We start from the raw sequence: 12709 nt of genomic DNA, 5'->3' as shown, positions 1-12709 counted from the left end.
ACTTCCCAGGAGACAGGACAGGAAGTGAAAGGAAGTAGAATTGGAGAAAATCAGAACCATTGGTGGAACTGGAGTAATGGACACATTGTTTGGAAAGATTCACCAGCTGACTACTGGGCAATTCTAATTTATGTGTCACACCACACCCAGCTTACAGTGGACTGGAGCTCCATCTTGGGTTTGTTCCTGCCTAGCGCTCCATGCTAGCTGGAATAGGCTCCAGCACCACCCGTAAACCAGGTCTGGATTCTGCAGATTAGAAAATTATGTGACATGACCATTTGCAGTGGCATTTTTAGAATTTTTGAACAATAAGGACAAGAACAGGTTATCCTGCCCCACAAAGCTCACCAGTCCTATCAACTTAAAACTAGAATCCTTGAAGCCTACGGAAAAACTCTAACCCGTTTTCTTTTTCGTCGGTTATACTCTTGAATAAAAGCACACTTGTTTTCTTATATGTGAAAGTGTTTGTTTGATATTTGGACTTCAGTCTTCACACATTACACACTTCATGTAAAAATATTATCACTAGTACTATAACGTGAAAAAAGTTTCTGTTTTAGGTATGTGTTCTACATTTCTTGCATTTCTCACATTTCCTGTCATCCTACATTTACCCAGATCGTTGTACACAAGGAACACACATAAAATGTATGTCATCCAAATAACTACATATTATTTACCCAATACAGCTCCAGGCACATCACACCCAGATAAACAGGCTTGAGCTGCGGTGGTGGGAGGTACGGGATAGTAGGCTGCTTGCTGCTTGTGCTGATTGGCACATTTACAAAACAAAACACGCTGATGAAGAGGTGCGAAGGAATTTAAGGTGGCCCGAGATTACAAGTTTTTTCATAGGCTTCATAGATTCTAGTGTTTATTCTTTGAAAATAACATCAAGTCAAGTTTTGAAGGTCATTAAAGTCTTATTGTCTACCACACTACTTGATTCCTTATTCCATTAGTGTATGGTTCTCTATTCTTAAATTTTCTAATAAATTTACCCTTAACTATGGAATGCTTGTCCCCCTACACCCCAAGTCATAACCTCATATCTTCGAATGAAGAGCTCCTTGATGTGTGGAGTACAAGTCCAAGGAGGTTCTGCTCAAGCTTTATAACACACTGGCAAGGTCTCATCTGCAGCCTTGTGTTCAGTTATGGTCTCCAGGCTACAAAAAGGACATAGCAGCACTAGAAAAGGTCCAGAAAAGAGCGACTAGGCTGATTCAGGGTTACAGGGGATGAGTTATGAGGAAAGATTAAAAGAGCTGAGCCTTTACAGTTTAAACAAAAGGAGATTAAGAGGAGACCTGACTGAAGTGTTTAAAATTATGAAGGGAATTAGTCCAGTGGATCGAGATGGTGACTTTAAAATGAGTTCATCAAGAACACGGGGACACAGTTGGAAACTTGTTAAAGGTAAATTCCACACAAACAGTTTTTCTTTACACAGAGGACCACAGACGCTTGGAATAAGTGACGAAGTAGTGTGGTAGACAGTAAGATTTTAGGGACTTTCAAAACTCGACTTGATGTTTTTTTAGAAGAAATACGTAAGTGGATAGGACTGGCAAATTTTGTTGGGCTGAATGGCCTGTTCTCGTCCAGATTGGAAGGAAGATGTGTGCAAGTTTAATTACACACTGGTGAAGCTTTGTCAGGAGTACTGTGTGCAGTTTTGGTCTCCATGTGAAGAAATGTATAAATATATATGTTAGTGCTAGACAAGGTCCAGAGAAGAGCAACTAGGCTGATTCTGGGACTAAGAGGTATGAGCTATGATGAGAGACAGAAGAAGTTGAACTTTTCAGTTTATCCAAGAAGAGATTTAGAAGGAGACATTATTGAAGTGTTTAAAATTCTGAAAGGAATCAGTACAGTGGATCCCAGTTACTTTAAAATAATTTCTGCATCAAGATTATGGGAACACAACTAGATCCTGGTTAAGGGCAGATTTTGCATAATATTATGTGGATTTTCTTCACGCAAAGAACTGCAAACACATGGCATGAACTACCAAGTAGTGCATTGGAAAGTGGGACTTTATGGTCCTTTAAATTTCAGCTTGATGTTATTTTGGACAACCTAGGTGAATGCAACGGACAAGCTTGTTGGCCTGGTATCATTACAGTTTTTCTAATGTTCAAATTTTGTAGATACAAACTCACACATGCAGAACAAAAAGAATAATAAATGTGGGATTTGACTTTTTGTTGTGGGCTTCAGAAAAATTGACCACATTTTTCTTTCTTATGTATAAAGTAATCAATACAATAGTTGTAAAATCCAGTCAAGAATCTGCTTCCAGAAATGCCTCAGGTATAACTTCTGTGGTCTGAAGTAGGTTCTGGAATTACTGCAGCCATCTTCTAGTTCTCCCAGAATAAATAGGTGATAGTGACAGTGCAACATCTTCAGATGAAGAAAAGACCTCCACTGTGGTGATAGTCCAGATGGTCAGTGTTGCTGGTCCCAACACAATGGAACGGACAAGGCCACTTAAATGTACCTTGATTAAAACATTAAAAGGATTACAGTAGATACAGTGGCTACTCAAAGATAAAGAGGTGATCATGTTCTGCTACTTTTATGCAAAACACCCAGAATTTCCAACAAAGGGACACATTTGGTGTGCTTACAATTCTGGACCCCAGCTTTCTTTTATAATTGATAGCAGGGGGCCTGTGTAGCACCTGTTGTATTTAGGAACTCACATCTAATGATTTTGGGCTTCCCCTTCTTCCAACATATTAAGACGTCCATAGAGTCCAACATCAAATCTTCAGAAACAAGGGGACAGTGTGATTATAGTGACATGGATGTATGAGGAACTGATTCCAGGGCTGTCTTTACCAGTGCATGTTGGACCCCAAACCCTGTCCTGAAAGCTCCTAAGATCCTAACTGGGTTTCTTTCCACAATGTTCCATTTTTCAACTGTTCACTCATATTCAAACCCCCTTAATCAAATGTTTCTTTACTTTTACCTTTTTCATTTCTGAGTAGAATCCCTTGCTCACTTTAACACCTGTATTCTAGAAGCTTTATTTTATTATTATTATTACTTTTAAACCAGCAGAGTCTTATAAATATTTAAGAATGAAGTACAATTTAAAATCATTGCTAATAATTCTAAAGATCATAGGGGGTCATTCTTTGACAGTCAGCTTGAATTGATTCCAACTTTTATCCCAATTATTATTCCTGGCTCAGTATATCAAGGGAAGCAACTCAATATTGTTTTGAAACCCCTTCACAAAGATATTAAGCAAACCATATCATATGAAAAGATTTCATTATAGAAATCAAAATTGAAAGAAGAAGGGCATTGATATCCAACAAAATAATAATGTCTGCAAATAGTGCATTTCAATCATTTTATCTGTATTACAAAATTCCATTGTTTTGAAAATGTTTTTGCACAATAATCAGCCTGCAACACTGAATCTGTAGAAGAAAATAAAAACATTATTTCAACAATATAAATTTTTAATAATGTTTTGACATGATAGCTTCCTGTAGTATTCCTCTCATAAAGTAAGCAAGATATACAGCTGTAGTGGGCTCCACTTGAACAACACAATGTGCTTCTGCTAACTTAACATCTGAATAAACTGCTTTCGTGGGATCGCCATTACACACCAAGGACTTGGGAGACACGAAGGAATATTATAAAATTGACAACCCCTTCAGAAGCCTTAGTTCTTATTTATCACGTCGATTCTGGTATGTACAGAAATGTGCTGACAGTATCCATCATTATATACAGAAGTTAAATATGGTGTCCTGCAGGGCTCAGTACTGGGACCTTTATTGTTTTCAGTTTACATGCTTCCATTGGTAACTTTCACACGAAAAAAATAGTTTTTCACTCATTTGCGGATGACACCCAGTTATACCTTTCTTTTAAACCATGTTGTTCTTAATTAGATGTGCTAGTGAGTTAAAGGAGTGGGTAGATGAGAACTCCATGTCTTTAAACACAGATAATTATTGGGAATGACGCTGATCACAGCCATATTTTATCATTATTTAACTCTATTGGTATCACCATTAGTTTTACTGAATCAGCTCAAAATCTAGGCGTTATCTTTGACTCACATAGTGCAAAACAAAATTATCCAAAAAATGTTTTGTCCATCTTAAATATGTTGTAAAATTAAGGTGTTTTCCAAATTATGCAGGCTATTGATAAATACATTTGTGCATTTATTTCTAGTAGGATTGACTACTGCAATAAGGCATTCACTAGCTGCTCAAAGTGTTCTTTATACAGCTTTAAGTTAATTCATCCATCCATTTACTAACCCGCTGAATCCGAATTCAGGGTCACGGGGGTCTGCTGGAGCCAATCCCAGCCAACACAGGGCACAAGGCAGGAACCAATCCTTGGCAGGGTGCCAACCCACCGCAGGACACACACAAGCACACCCACACACCAAGCACACACTAGGGCCAATTTAGAATCGCCAATCCACCCAACCTGCATGTGTTTGGATTGTGGGAGGAAACTGGAGCGCCCGGAGGAAACCCACGAAGACACGGGGAGAACATGCAAACTCCACGCAGGGAGGACCCGGGAAGCAAACCCGGGTCTCCTAACTGCGAGGCAGCAGCGCTACCACTGCGCCACCGTGCCGCCCTAAGTTAATTCTACTACAAGAATTATTATACGAACTAGAAGCTACAAACACATAACTGCAGTTCTGAAGTCCTTATACTGGTTCCCGGTTAAGTTTAGGGCAAATTTTAAATTCCTCTTCTTAACATATAAAGCCTTAAATTGCCAAGGCTGTGCTGACTTTTCTGAACATTACTTACAAACCATAGCACACATTAAGATCTCAAGATGTTGGCCTGTTTATGATTTCAAGGATTAATAAAATAACACTTGGAGCTCAAGCAATTACTATTAGGCCAGGGATTCGGCATTGCTGTGGAATGATCTGCCTGCTACTGCATTTAGTTCAGATCTGTCATTAATTTTTACTCATATGCAAATCACACCCAGTTATACCTTTCTTTTAAACCATGTTGTTCTTAATTAGATGTGTTTGTGTGTTAAAGCGATGGGTGGATGAGAACTCCTTGTCTTTAAACACGGATAAAACAGAGATGTTAATTATTGGAGGGAATGACGCTGCTCGTAGCCATATTTTGTCATCATTTAACTCCATTGGTATCACCATTAGTTTTACTGAATTAGCTCAAAATTTAGGCATTATCTTTGACTCACTTAAAGTGTACAATTGCAAAATTGTCCAAAAAATGTTTTTTCCATTTTAAAAATGTTGTCAAATTAAGGTGTTTTCTAAATATGCAGGCTATTGATACAGTAAATAAATTCATGCATTTATTTCTAGTAAAGTAGGTTTGACTACTGCAATAAGGTATTCACTGGCTGCTCAAATTGTTCTTTAAAGAACTTTCAGTTAAGTAAAAATTCTACTACAAGAATTATTATAAGAACTAGAAACTACAAACATGTAACTGCAGTTCTCAAGTCCTTATATTGGCTCCTGGTTATGTTTAGGGCAGATTTCAAAATCCTCTTCTTAACATATAAAGCCTTAAATGGCCAAAGCTGTGCTTACTTATATGAACATTACTTACAAACCATAGTACACATTAAGATCTCAAGATGCTGGCCTGTTTATGATTTCAAGGATTAATAAATTAAAAGTGGGGGCTCAAGCAATTAGTATTGGGGGGGAGCGCCCATAGCTGTGGAATGATCATCCTGCAACTGCATTTGGTTCAGATCTGTCAAAGGGTGTAGGATTGTAATACATGCTCTGAGCCAGGAGGTGGCACTAGTGTGTGAACTGTAGCACACAGAAGTTAAAAAAAGGGTTTCCAAGGGTTAACATTGGGGTGCCAATGTCGTTTATCTTGTGTGATGGATGGCCAGCAGCTCAACCTGGCCGGGACGACCCTGGAATAGAAGGATGGGGGAAGGCAGCTACTTGCCGACACTGCTTCCCCCAAGGTGCTAGATGACAGCTTCCCTGGAGTGCAGTGGTATACCTGCTGGGTGCCGTGGGTGCCACCAGGAGGAGCTGTCAAAGGACCTGGGGACATATTCTTTCAGTATAGCCCAAAGTACTTCCGGGCTGAAGAAAATCCCTATTCTGTATTAGGCCCAGAAGTGCCAGCCAGTGACGTGGTCAAGGACTATATAAAGGACTAGTGGAGACCCAACAGGAGAGCCAGAGTTGGGAGGCAGTGTGACAGAGCTGCTGGGAGGAGAGGAGGAGAATTATTATGTTATTATTGTCTTTGTATGGTGGCGGAAGTGCTTCAAGGCACCACTATTATAAGAGAAGGAATGAAAGATCCTTTGGTGCTTTTACCTGGCGTCTTGGGCATTTGTCTATTGGGTTTGAGGAGCAACAGCGCCCTCTAGTGCCCCACTTGTCTGTATGGTCTTGGACAGCAACTTGTAAAATTGGGTTCAGAATGGTCAAAGGGTGTAGAAATGTAATATTTGCTCTGTACCAGCAGGAGGCACTGGTGTGTGAACTGTACCACGCAGGGAAAAAAAAAACCAACAACAATGGAACCCCCCAGGATCATAATTTTTGGTTCCAAAGTAGTCAATCTTTTCTGTATATTCCTAGAAAGCAATGATGCAAAATTTATTCCAGATTCGTCAAAATGTGTAGGTATGTATAGGGAACAGACAGACAGGGAGACATTCTATTTCATATAAAAAGATCTGTGGTCAGAATTAGGCTGATAGATTCACCTTTTGCTGATAAGCTGTTTTCCACTAAACAGTACTGGACATAAAGGGCTAAACTGTCATCATTTTCAAGATTAGTGTCACCCCATTTGCTTTAAACAAAACACAACTGAACACAGCCAGGCATTGGGTTAGAAGAAAGAATAAAACAGTGAAGATTTACTCAGACGGCTCAGCTTGATTACATTTGACAAAGAGAGTTCAAAACATTCTTCTCTAAAGTTTAACTGACCTCTGCAAAACATTCACAAATTCGACCACCACTGAAAGACAAGAAGAAAGATTTAAATAGACATTCTGTAACAAAAAAAAAACCAAAAAAAAAATAGTGTATGTCAGTTCACAAGTACTTTGTTCTGTACGTTGTTTTGTCAAAACTGACCCTGGTCTGAGACCCCGGGCCGAAAAATGTATTTTCTTCCTTTTCAAAAAATGTTAACTGACAGCGCAGCTGATTTCCAGACATTAACATGCCACCAAACAAAGGCCATTCCTCTGTTTGTTTTTTTAGCAAGGTTTATAGCGATTCAGCTAACTGCTGTGGCCTGCGGAATACTAAAATGTTATTTATTTTTATTAATTGGATACATCGACAAAATTAAAAAAAAAGAAAAGAAAATTCACCAATGATTGACAAATGCATTCACTTATAGATGTAATAAGAGGTTAACTTTATCTATTATCTGAGCTTTTTCCAACTAAGTGCATCCCAGGACTTCATGACATGCTGCCACCACTTACATCGTGGTGGGGATGGCGTGTTTTTGATAAAGTGCAGTGTTTAAATTACAGGTCATTTAGTGTGATTGTCAAAAATGTAATTATTAAACTTATCAGATCACAGACCTTCTTCAAGCTAACTTCAGAGTCTCCCACGGGTCTTATGGCAAACTCCAGCCGAGATGTCATGTGTTTGTTTGCTTTTTTTTTTTTCACTCTGCCACTCTCCCATAAAGCTGTGATTGGCGAAGCGCCCAAGCAACAGATATCTGCACAGTCTCACCAATCTGAATCAGTATAGCTTATAACCCTTCAGAGTTCTCAAAGTTTTCTTGCTGGTCTCCCCCACTCATCTTCTTCAGTTTACTTTTTATAGGCCCAAATTCACTCTGAGAGATTCTGAGAACTGAACTTGTTTGGTTGAGAGGGTATTGCTTGGGGACATCATCCAGGTCTTCAAAATCCTCAAAGGCATTGATAAAGGAGATCCAGCATCATTTGTTCAGCTTTAGGGTGAATCATGTACTCCTGGGGCCTCATGTATAAACGGTGCGTACGCACAGAAATGTTGGGTAAGAACTTTTCCACGTTCAAATCGCGATGTATAAAACCTACACCGGCCCTAAAGCCACACACTTTTCCATGGTACCTCATACCTTGTCGTACGCAAGTTCTCTGCTTGGTTTTGCAGACTGGCGGCACCCAGCGTCAAAGCAGTGTTACTGTTCCTGTGTGGTTACTTATTATTTTCCTGACGCGGCTTTATAAATACACTGAGGTTAACCGCATATTGTTTATTAGTGTAACGCATCTGATTGTAATTAACTTGTAACAATATAATGGTCCAGGGAATAGCCATAGTATTCCAAATACCATAACTGCTTTAGCGTTGTTACTCTCACTGCACCTTCTTTTTCTTTTTTCAGCTGCTCCCATTAGGGTTTGCCACAGAGGATCCTCTTTTTCCATATTACTCTCACTGCACCACTCGGAGTATTTATATCACTGTATCTGAGTGAGGAGTCACAGCAGCAGCTGATCAGAATTATCGGTATACAGCATCAAGCACACGCTGCCTCAGCCACGGCAAAACGTTTCAAAGCCTTTCCTGTACGGACCTCGTGGTTCAGAAACAGTTTCATCCCAAGAACTATAAACGCACTCAATCAATTGCTCCTTGTAGAACTGTTTGTACTTATAATTTAAGTACAATCACCTCACTGTAAGCTTACACTACAGTTATAATATTACACAACCTGAGCCACTTTATAAAGCGTGTATTTACATATGATGACGATATCATTTTAAAGATGAAATGCAGCAAAATATGTTTGTTATACAGGTAAAACTTTAACTTCATTTAAATAATCTATATTCTTCACTGGGACTGGCGTGAAGGATAGGATAATTAAATATGTACTATGAAGATATTTCAATGTTCCTTAAACGTTCTGAAGAATCGGCGCTCTAAGCTTACAGATGGCTTAACATTTATTACAGAGCTGATTGTGTGGCGATCGGTTACTTGGAGAAAGAAAAGCAAGGACCACAGGGGTGGCCATGCCAATATATATTGAATATAAAACAGAAAGAGAAAATAACGACACAAATAAAAACGCAGCGGCAAATTTCGACAAAAGTTAAAACGCTTGTGTCATGAGCATGAGGCAGCTATGCAGTGTCCGCAATGGACGTAGCCATCAACCGTGAATGAGATACTATAATGACATTGGCGGGCGAAGGAGCCACCGATTCTTTCTCTGCCTAGTGCCGCCCATGAGTACTGCTGCAATAAATAATTTAATCTAATGTTACGCACAATCACTGCGCCTTGAAACCCATGTTTAATAATGTGCTTTAACTCCTATCATCATGAAAATGATATCACGTATACAGTAATCCCTCCTCGATCACGGGGGTTGCGTTCCCCCGCGATAGGTGAAAATCCGCGAAGTAGAAACCATATGTTTGTATGGTTATTTTTATATATTTTAAGCCCTTATAAACTCTCCCACCCTGTTAACATTATTAGAGCCCTCTAGACATGAAATAACACCCTTTAGTCAAACGTTTAAACTGTGCTCCATTAAAAGACAGAGATGACAGTTCTTTCTCACAGTTAAAAGAATGCAATCATATCTTATCTTCAAAGGAACGCCATCAGGAGCAGAGAATTTCAGAGAGAGCGCTCGCTAAGAAAAGTAAACAATCAAAAAATCAATACGTGCTTTTAAGTATACAGAAGCACCGCGATAAAGCGCCATTTTGTAGAGGAGCGTCCGTGTCCTCTGTGCAAACAGCCCCTCTGCTCACACCCCCTCCGTCAGGCAGAGAGAGTGAGAAAGATAGAGAGAAGCAAACAAGCACCGCACGGGAAGCATATCTTATATCATTGAGGAGTTTTAGTTAATATGTAATGCATGCTCTGATTGGGTAGCTTCTAAGCTATCCGCCAATAGCGTCCCTTGTATGAAATCAACTGGGCAAACAAACTGAGGAAGCATGTAGCATAAATTAAAAGACCCATTGTCTGCAGAAAGCGGCGAACCAGCGAAAAATCCGTGATATATATTTAGATGTGCTTACATTTAAAATCCGCGATAGAGTGAAGCCGAAAGTCGAAGCGTGATATAGTGAGGGATTACTGTACATCTCAGCATTTTAGTTATTCAGAGAGCTGTAATATCACGAATGTAATGGACTCTGTGTCCAGTCGGAGGAAGAGAGCCGGTTTAAGAAGCAAGTAGTGAATCACACACATAGAGCACATAGAAGATCAAATACAAAACAAAGCATTTAACGTGCTACTTTAATTAAGATGTGATTTGAGAAACTGGTTAATTAATTGATTTTAAGATGATGTTTATGATGTTCTACTTTAATGACAAAATAAACTACGTGATTAAAGTGGAAATTTCGAGACTGAAGTTGACATTCCGTACTTTTTTCCCCACTATGTGCCTTTTTTTTTCTCTGCACCCTAATAAGCTTTCATATGACACTCAGACGGTGGGCTACGACTCGCCTTTTCATGGCGAGTTTGATATCTGAGCTGTCAAGTTTCTCCAACACGCTATGTCACTCCATCAACTTCCTCTTGTTAATTATACACAGTTTAATTAAACAAATAGTACGTTTTTCCTTTGCCTGCACTTGGTATTCGCTGAAACTCTTATATTTTCCCATTGTCTTTTCACAGAAGGCTGAGCTTAAGGGTGATTTATATGGATTTGCATATTCACAGAGGCGTAATTCTGGGAGGAGTTGGGGCGGGACATAAGGCGCGTGCACGAGCGTCTTTTCACTCTGACCGGGATTTATGTAGCAGAAGAACGTGGAAGTTGGAGTATGCACAGATTCCTGCATCTGGATTTTTCCATACGTAAGCACATTTTGGCTTTTGTGCTTATGTCATGTTATAGTGACAATTCTACGCATGCCGTTATGCTTGAGGCCTCAGGACACTAGTGCAAATTAAGGGGAAGTGCATTTAAGATTGAAGCCAGGAAGCACTTCTTTATGCGAAGAGTTTTGGGAATCAGGAGCAAACTACCAAAACATGGAGTTGAAGCAGAAACATAGATGACCTTTTAAGATGGATCTGGAGGAGATATTGAGACGGCTTAGCTATTAGCTAAACAAACGAGCTTGATGTACTGAATGGTCTCCTCTCATTTATCAGATTTCTTATGTTTGTATGTTTTTATACAACTGTCTCTCTCTCTTTCTTTATCAGCTGTGCACATCTGGATTCACATCACAGTTCCTTATTCTACTCTATCAGCTCTGTCAGCTGTCATGGTGATTGTGAGTCAACAGCCCTTTTCAAATCCAGTCATAAATTAAGATTTCCTGAAATCTGACTTGGCTCCTGCAGTACATTCACATTGTTGTTTCGAAGACATTGCTGTATAGATTTGGCTTTGTGCTTGAAGTTGTTGTCTTGCTAGAAAATAAGTCTTCTTTCAAGGTGCAGGTTTCTTGCAGACTCCATCCTTACACATCTTCAAAGGCTTGTTGCAGAGAAGCATCCCCACGGCCTAATGCTGCCACCACCGTACTTCATTGTGGGGATGGCATGTTTTGATAATGTGCAGTGTTTGAGCTACAGGTCATATGGTTTGATGGTCAAAAATTAAATTTTTGGTCTGATCAGATCACAGATCTTCCATCAGGCTAACTTCAGAGTCTCCCATGGGTGTTATGGCAAACTCCAGCCGAGATGTCATGTTTTTTTTCTTCACTCTGCCACTCTCCCATAAAGCTGTGATTGGTGAAGCACCCAAGCAACAAATATCTGCACAGTCTCTTCAATCTGAATCATTATAGCTTGTAACACCTTCAGAGTTCTCCAATGTCTCTTAGTGGTCTCCTTCACTGAGCTTCTTCAGTTTACTTTTTATAGGCCCAAATTCAGGGTGGATCTATGTGGATTTACTTCAAGTTAGTGCCGATCTAGCACCCTGATAGATATCTCAATATTAAATGTCTATGTAATAAGATATCTTAATGTCTCATACTCTGAGTTTAAATCACACCCCTGATTCTTGTCTGTGAAGTCTGAATGGTGTAATAATTTTCCACTAGTTTTTCTTTGTATACTCTGGTTTTCTTCCTACATCCCCATAGAAGAGGTGATTTCAAACTGGTTTGTGAAGGTTTCTTACTTCACCTTCGCAGCAATCCCTTGTTCGCTCATTCCTTTCCTTTTCAAATGCAGGGGAATTTGTCCCTGCTTTTATCACTTCCCACATCGATTAGATAGATAGATAGATAGATAGATAGATATGAAAGGCACTATATAATAGATAGATAGATAGATAGATAGATAGATAGATAGATAGATAGATAGATAGATAGATAGATACTTTATTAATCCATCCATCCATCCATTTTCTAACCCGCTGAATCCGAATACAGGGTCACGGGGGTCTGCTGGAGCCAATCCCAGCCAACACAGGGCTGTTTTAACGTTTTGCCGTGGCTGAGGCAGCTTTAAGTTTTACTCCGTTGGCCATGCTCTCGCTCTCTCTCTCAGGGGTGGGGGTTGGATTGTTTGTTTTCAATCCTATTTTTTGTAAAAATCAATAAAAATAAAAAAAAATAAAAAAATAAATTTAAAATTTGATATTAAACAAAAGAAAAGTTCTTGTTTAAGAAAAGTGCATTTTAAAGCATATATATCTTGTTTCATTTCTCTAAGTTTGATCATACAGTCGTACTTTGGGCGTGTTAA

Source organism: Polypterus senegalus, chromosome 1, assembly GCF_016835505.1.
Source record: "Polypterus senegalus isolate Bchr_013 chromosome 1, ASM1683550v1, whole genome shotgun sequence".
Lineage (NCBI taxonomy): Eukaryota > Metazoa > Chordata > Cladistia > Polypteriformes > Polypteridae > Polypterus > Polypterus senegalus.
The sequence above is the reverse complement of the archived record's forward strand: the minus strand, read 5'-3'. Positions refer to the sequence as shown.